This window comes from Protopterus annectens, chromosome 9.part0 (genome assembly GCF_019279795.1).
Source record: "Protopterus annectens isolate FY-2018-M chromosome 9.part0, PAN1.0, whole genome shotgun sequence".
In the NCBI taxonomy this organism is placed as follows: domain Eukaryota; kingdom Metazoa; phylum Chordata; order Ceratodontiformes; family Protopteridae; genus Protopterus; species Protopterus annectens.
In genome coordinates, this window is record NC_056743.1 from 1,394,013,912 (window position 1) to 1,394,022,194 (window position 8,283).

An 8,283-nucleotide genomic window follows, 5' to 3' on the forward strand; every position below is an offset into this window, starting at 1 on the left:
GCTGAATAAGGTGACTTCATTGACATACAACTCCATCTGTACTGCAGATCTCAGAATGCAGGCATGATTCCTGCCTATAATACCAGGTATCTCATTCAGGTACAGCAGGAGAGCAGAACAGCTTCTGATGCATTGAGGGCTTGTTATGTCATCAGTTAAGTTTGTGCTATGCTGGGTAGAGGTAATGAGGTTCGATAACATAGCATGTTACATAATCTCATTACCCATATCTAGAGTAGAAGGACTCCTGAACATTCTAACTAGGTGTTACAAGCTATTATGACTCCTGACCATTCTAACTAGGTGTTACAAGCTATTATGACTCCTGACCATTCTTACTAGGTGTCACAAGCTATTATGATGGACAAATCTAACCCTCATTCCCCCACTGGATGAGAAAGTGGACAAGCTATTTTCATGCAGTGAGAGCAGGATAGTGGAGGCTCTTTGTTCTGCTACTCTAAATTTTATAGAATCTGACCCATAGTTAATATGTGTATGTGGATTCCCTTCACAAGCTCGAAGTTTCAAAACTTCGAACTGCAAATGGTCAAGACCATAAATTTGAAGTTTCGAAACTTTGAACATTTTGAATGGAGATCACCGGACAGCACAAAATGGGAAATTTACCATTTTCCTCACTCTAGTGTGATCTCTGAGATGGTATATTTATTTAGCAGGGGGGTGTGGGGGTGCAGGGGGACTTACCCCCTGCAAAAATGTAAAAAAAAAATTTTTTTAATTAAAATTTCAAAGTTTCAAAATTTTGTTCTTATGGTCTTAACCATTTGCAGTTCAAAGTTTTGAAACTTCTGTTTGCAAAGTAGATCCATATATGCACCTGTGGTGTGTGTGTGTGTGTGTGTGTGTGTGTGTGTGTGTGTGTGTGTGTGTATGAAGTTCACGTCATCAAAGTGATGAAAAAGCCAGTATGTGTAATCAAAATAATTTACTCACACAAATGGCTTTTTTGTCTGGGTGAGATCGTGGTGCTTTGGTGATCAGGGAATTTGTTCCTTCCTCACTGTAGTGCATTTGATATTGGTATGTATAATTAGCAGGGGTGTTAGGGGTGAAGGAAGGCTTTTCTGTCTACAAAATGCAAAAACATGATTTAAAGTTTTTTGTCTTTTGTTTTTTCCAAGTTGCTTTTCAAACAGTTGAGCTGTAACTATATATATATATATATATATATATATATATATATATATATATATATATATGTATGTGTGTGTGTGTATGTATATATATATATATATATATATATATATATATATGTATATATATACATGTGTGTGTGTTATGTGATTTATCGCTGCATGCATTTCATCACGTGCTGAAACAGCTTCACAGATGTTTTTCATCAGTGGTATAGCTGGTTGAATTCTGAAGTTCATTAGTTTGACTATTGCATAATTCCAGGTCTTTTCCCCTTTTTTCGAGTTTGTGTGACAATTCGGTTATTATATTTAGCTTCTGAGAGTGTGGGGACAGAGCCCTCATGTTGGTGGGTGTGGGGGTGAAGGCCTACACATAAAAATTATTCTTTGTTTTTTCTCTTGGCAACCACCAATGTAGCCTCTTGATTTACATATGTGATTACTTTCGTCAAATGTTTTAGTGGTGATTAATAGCAATAAGTGATGAGTTTGTTTGATGTTTTCTGTTTCAATCAGACTCCCTGCTATTTATTCATTATATACATGAACGTACGACACTGCATCAAAAACTCAGACTATAAAACTACAAGGGATGAAACACAACTGATCAATCACTTGCCAATGGAAAAACAAGAAAAAAATTTAACGTTTTTGCAGGGGAGCAAGCCCGGCTGCACTCTCCACTCCTTCTGCTAATTATATATACACTCACCAATGAAGCGATTGCTATACAGTGGAGGATGGGAAAATTCCCCAATACCCACTGTACCACAATGTCACACAGAAAAAAGCTAGTACATGCAATCAGATTTTCAATCAGCTGTACCTGCTTTTTTTCAATTTGACAAGTTGACATGTAGATGGGTTGAATGCAACTCAGGTGTATATATATATATATATATATATATATATATATATATATATATATATATATATATATATATATATATATAGTTATAGTTATATACACAAAACTCCAAAAAGAAATGGAATGACAATTAAAGAGCCACAGGAGAGAATGAAAAGTAAAAATGAGTAAAAAACTACTGTGGTCACCAGACAATTTAACATAAAATCCACTTTATTAAAAGAGCAAAACAGGATAAGCAGATTAGGGTTTTCTCCAAACCATTCACTAGCTCTTCCAATTAAAATTTTCGTTCAAGTATATGTAATAAGTCTTCAGCAAATCAGCTGTTTCTTTTATGATATACCCTTCCAAATAGCAACCAGGGCTTTCTATGTAGCATTCCCCCTTTCAGGGCTGGTTTGAGCATCAAATTAGTATTAAGTCCTGGAATGTTATAAGTCTGTAGCTCGGCTATCTAGTTCATTTCATATTGGTCAATATGCAGGACAATATCACCCCCACAAATGCTCTCATGCATTACTTGTAGCACCATAAATAAAAGTGATGATAAAAGATAACATAAAAGTGATATATATATATATATATATATATATATATATATATATATATATATATATATATATATATTTGTTTTAAGCACTTAAATCAAGTGTCATTTAGTTAATTCAAAGTAATTGACAATATAATTGAATCCAATACAAAAACAGACAGACAGTGTGTTCTGCAGGAGTGGGCAAGCCCCTTCTGTACCCTATATAGATACCATATCCAATATAGTACAATGGGCTTAAGGAAAAACTTCTGTATCTCTGATGTTCTGCAATCTGTTCTAGTTGATTAAAGTGTTAGTTAATGAAACAGCACCACTGAGTTTTGAATCAATTAAGATGTGTTTCATGAAGAGATGACGTATATATTTATATATATATATATATATATATATATATATATATATATATATATATATATATATATATATAGTAACATATAATGCAGTATAGAGACAAGACATAGAAAACATGACAAGTAAAGAAAATGCAAAACAATCTCCAAAACGTTATACACCTTCGCATTCAAACCAAAATAAAAGTTATAAAAAGCTAAAATTGATATTTTAACTTACAAAGCAAAACATTCTGTTACTTTCTGGAGCTCTGTCAAAACACTTTTATCACCAAGTTGAATAGAGAAGCCCAATCCATAAAGGGACAAGCACCCAGACAATATTGCGTTGTTATTTAGCTCCCAGTTCATTGATCCTGTAAAATTACTATTTGACATAGTGAGTTGTAAGAAGGAAACCCTTACTTAACTTCCATGTCAGTGGTACCTTTAATATCCCCCATCAACAATATCCAAACCTGTGTCATTAAAAATCACATCCTAAAACTAAAATCTACCAGCTGAGCTACAGATAACCATCCTGCTGATCACCTAATCACCTATCTCATCTCAATACTCATTAATGGAGACATTCAAAAGTCTTATGCCCCCCCTCCAGTGGAAGAACTCATCTATCCTGCCCCTACACAAATGGGGAAAATACAACAGATCTTTCCTACTATAAACCCATAGCCATACTTTCCCCATGTCAGAAATCTTAGAAAAATGTATCTATTCTCAACTCCTCAACTGCAGTCTTCCTCCTCTCCTCCAATCAGGAAGACTTTAGACCAAACCACATTACTATTACTCTACTATCAGACTTCTCTAACAGCATTAATTATACTCACAATACAGGTAACATTCTATCTACCTTTTTCTTGGACATGTCTAAGGCCTTTGACACTGTTTTTATAATAAACAGCACCATCAACTAGCCTGACAGGATCTGTCCTACTCCAGTCTTTATTGGCTCTACAGCTACCTGTCTGACAGATCCCAAACTGTCAAATGGCAGTCTAGCATCATTGCCTTTTACTGGTCACTGACAGTGTTCCCCAAGGCTCCATATTAGGATCACTACTGTTTAATCTGCGTATCAGTAATTTGAACACTGCCTCAAAACATACCAAACTACTCCAATATTCCGGTCCTGAAACTTTTATCTGCTCTGCCCACGACCCCATTCTTCTCCAGCAGCTCATACTAAGGTCATTCTCCACCATGGAGAAATTGTCTAGCAAATTCAGACCTAATACTAAACCCAAAAAAAAGAGAAAACTTCTCATTTGCACTCCTAAGTGTCATATTAAATGCAAAGCTAACTTTCAAATCACCTCTGCAAATAATATACATATTGAGGAAGTCTCCAATACTCAATTACTAGGGGTTATAGTAGACAACATCATTACATTCAACCTCTGCAACTAAAAAGCAATCTAAAAATACATCAGAAGTTTGGTATGCTGTATACAGCCAAACAATATCTGACTGAAAGTAGCATAATAACATTAGCATCCACCTATCTGTTGTCTACACTTCTGCATGCCTCTTCTGATTAAACCAACCGCCAGTCAAGTCTGGCAACTAAATTAGAGCAATGCTACAATAAAATGCCCAAATCTGCTTCCAGCAAGCCATACTACTCACATCACTGTATTGCCCTCAAGCCACTGGACTTGGCTTGAACTATTTCACCCCATTACCTACTCTCAACTTCAATCTGCAGATAGATTAGATTTTCATCCTGAAAAATGTCATATTCTAAGCAGTACATTTCAAATCCACTCCACCAACAGAACTTTCCACTTTATTGACAAACATTTCCTTTCAATTTACAATAGACACAAAAAGGCAGGAAATACTCTTTGCTCCAATTGTATTATAAAATCCTGAAATTCAGTTCCCCTTTCAGTCATACTCCTACAAAATGTGCATATCTTCAAAGATAAATTAAAACAATTTCTGCTTGACCCCCAGCTATACCCCTGTTATTTACTAGGATAATTTATTCCTAAATTACCTAGCCTATTTATACCTAATTGCCAGTGACTTTCTCTTTTCTCTTTTCTACTTTAATTATAACTGAAATCCATATAATCATATCTAAACTAATGTACAACTTATTTGTATCAAATGATAATTATATTGCTGGAAAATATGCTTGTTTATTTCATAACTATCTACTTTATTCATCTTTACTTTTCATGTAATGCCGCTAAATGTTACCCGAGTATTTTATATATTGTATATCTGCTGCTGTTTCTTGTGGATCATTTCTCCCTTGGTTTCCATAGAAAAGGGGCTTTGCCCCATCAGATTCTCCTGGTAAACAAATGGAATGAATAAATAAAAAAATAAATATCAAACAAAAAAATGAAAAAAAATACATTGTACAGGAACTCTATCAGCACACAAATTACAAAAATAGACCGTTGTCATAAATTCTAATGGAAGATACGTTTTAAAGATCACTTTGCATTCTTAGTAAAAAACAAGAAAACAGGATTCAAGCTGCTATTGCTTGTTTAAACCGTGGCTTATTAAGTAAAAACAAAAGATGAGTGCTTTTGCCCTTGCCAGACTTTTGTCAGATGTAAGTAATACATATAAGTAACAAGTAATATATGCTTTTCTATTTTCCATATAAAAGCCATGATAATTATAATGAAGTCATTAATCCAAGGGCACTTACATTGATCACGTTTAGCGACTGTGATTGGAGCTGTGGGACATACATAGTTTGCATTTGTATTGTGATTGGTGCTGTTTGTTCCTTATCTAAGTCAGTACAAAGTCAGTGTGTATCTGGCTGTTAATCAGTGTTCTAGGTATAGTGTCAAATAATAATGTAAACATTTAGCCCTGCATTTTATTATTTACCATAATAAAAGTAATATATAAAAAAAAATGGCAGCGCCCAGGGAGGCTGTGGCTGTGTCAGCCCATCACAATCACAGAGGAATGCTTAATCTGTCTTCTTTTTTCTTGCACAAAATGGAGAAAATCATTTTCTGTACTTTTAAAAGTGGATACAATAACTTACAGCAGAAGAAAGTTAATGGAAATCAAACAATTTGCAGTGCAGACATGCTGTCTGGATTCCCTGCTGTCTGAAGAATGCTTGGGGCATACTTCACTCACAGAACTACTAGGGCTTTGCATTTTATCCAAACAGGCTGTAAGCACCTGAATCAAGTAGCAGAAGGATCTGGATCAATCCAGATGAGGAGTAAAAGGAAGAGATGTGACAGAATCAGAAAAAGAGGCTGCAGAGCTGGAATTGCTGCCAAGCTGAAAACAAACCCCTCACGGGCCTGCATTATATTCAGTTCTGTTAGCCAATGTTTGCTCAGTCAACAAGATGCACGTACTTAGACATGAGATTTCCACTGCAAAGTGATAAATATCCATCTACTAATATTTACAGAAATGTGGCTGCATAACAAAATCAATGGCAGTGCTGTGAACTTAGAGGTTTTCACTTTGTTTAGAGGTGATAGCAACCAAGGTCTAGTCGCAAAAGCTAAGGGAAGTGAGTTGTGTATCTATGTAAATGAAAATTGGTGTATGAACTGTGAAACTGTATGAGTTCAATGCTCTGAAAATGTAGAATTCTTGACAGTGAAATGAAGACCTTTCTATGTACTATGAGAGTTTAATGGAGTCTATGCACCAGCTGTGTATATACCACCAAGTGCTAATACCTCTGAGACACTTGGCATACTGCACAATTCCATATGTCAGCTGCAAAGTAAAAGTCTTGACTGGGCATATGTGATAGCTGGGGACTTCAATAAAGCCGATCTCAGAGAGGTGCTACCCCACTACCATCTGTTTCTGGACTTTCCCACAAGGGGAGCAAATGCCCTTGACAAGGTTTACCCCAACATAAAGAGAGCATACAAAACAGTGCAGCAGCCAGACGTGGGGAGCTCTGATTATATTACAATAAGATGAATACCTGCTTACACACCTCTGCTGATCAGAGAAAAAAGAACACTGAGAAACTGGTTAGGGTCTGGAATGAAGAGGCAATGGAAAGTCTCAGCGACTGTTCTGATAATGCCTGCTGGGGCGTCTTCAGAGAAGCAACCACTTTCAATCTGCATGTGAATATAGACGAATACGCAGACACTACAACAACATATATTTCAAAATGCATGTAGGATGTTTCTACAACCAAGAAGATTACAGTCGGTGCCAATCAAAAAACCTGGCTAATCAGCAGAGTGTATGAGCTTCTGAGGGGAAGGACTGAGGCATTCAGGGCCAAAGACAAGTTGGGTCTAACTGCAGCAATGGCTAACCTAAAAAGGGGCATCAAAGAAGCCAAGAGAGAGTATGGAGGAAAGGTACAAAGTTGCTTTGAGGACATGAGGGATACCAGGAGCCTCTGACAAGGCATTCAGCAGCTAACTGACTAGAAGACCAAGACAGTTCAATGTGATGACAGCACAGAATTTCTGGGCAGGCTAAACTCATTCTATGGTAGATTTGAGGAGAAGAACAACCTAGAGGCTACAAAGCTACCCACTAGTTAGAATGAGACAGTGCTCAAACTTAACCCTGAAGCAGTGAGAAGCCAGCTTAAGAAAGTGAACCCCAGGAAGGCTGCAGTCCCTGATAACATTGTGGGTAAAGTATTAAGAGAATGTGCAGGCCAACTTTACCTAATTCTTACAGATATTTTCAATACCTCCCTGACTCTTTCAAGAGCCAGGGAGGTATTTTTAATACCTCCCTGGCTCTTGAAAGAGTGCCAGCATGCTTCAGGGTAACTAATATAATCCTGCTGCCCAACCATGCCAATCCAACTTGCTTAATTGACTACAGACCAGTAGCACTAACCTCAAATGTTATGAAATGCTTCGAAAGGATAGTAAAAAAGCATCTGTCAGTAGCTCTGCCAAAGACCCTTGACTCTCTACAGTTTTCCTATTGGCCAAACAGATCCACTGCAGGTGTCATTTCGTGGCCCTGAACCTCTCTCTGAAACATCTTGAAGAGAGGTACAACTGTCAGGCTGTTATTCATTGAGTTTAGCTTGGCATTCAACACAGTGATTCTGATGCAATTCACAGGCAAGTTAATTAACCTTGGCATCAACAGGACCCTCTGCAACTGGATCTTTGACTTCTTGATTGGCAGACCAAAGAAGACATGTGCTGGCAACAACACACCAGGTATCATTACACTCATACTGGTGTGCCTCAAGGGTGTGTACTTAGTCCTCTACTATTCACCATCCTTACCCCCGACTGCCCTGAAAAATTTGCCAATAACCATATCATCAAATTCACAGATGATACTACTGTAGTGGGTCTCATAAGGGATGATGATGAGAGGAAAAGGGGGAATGAAGTCAGC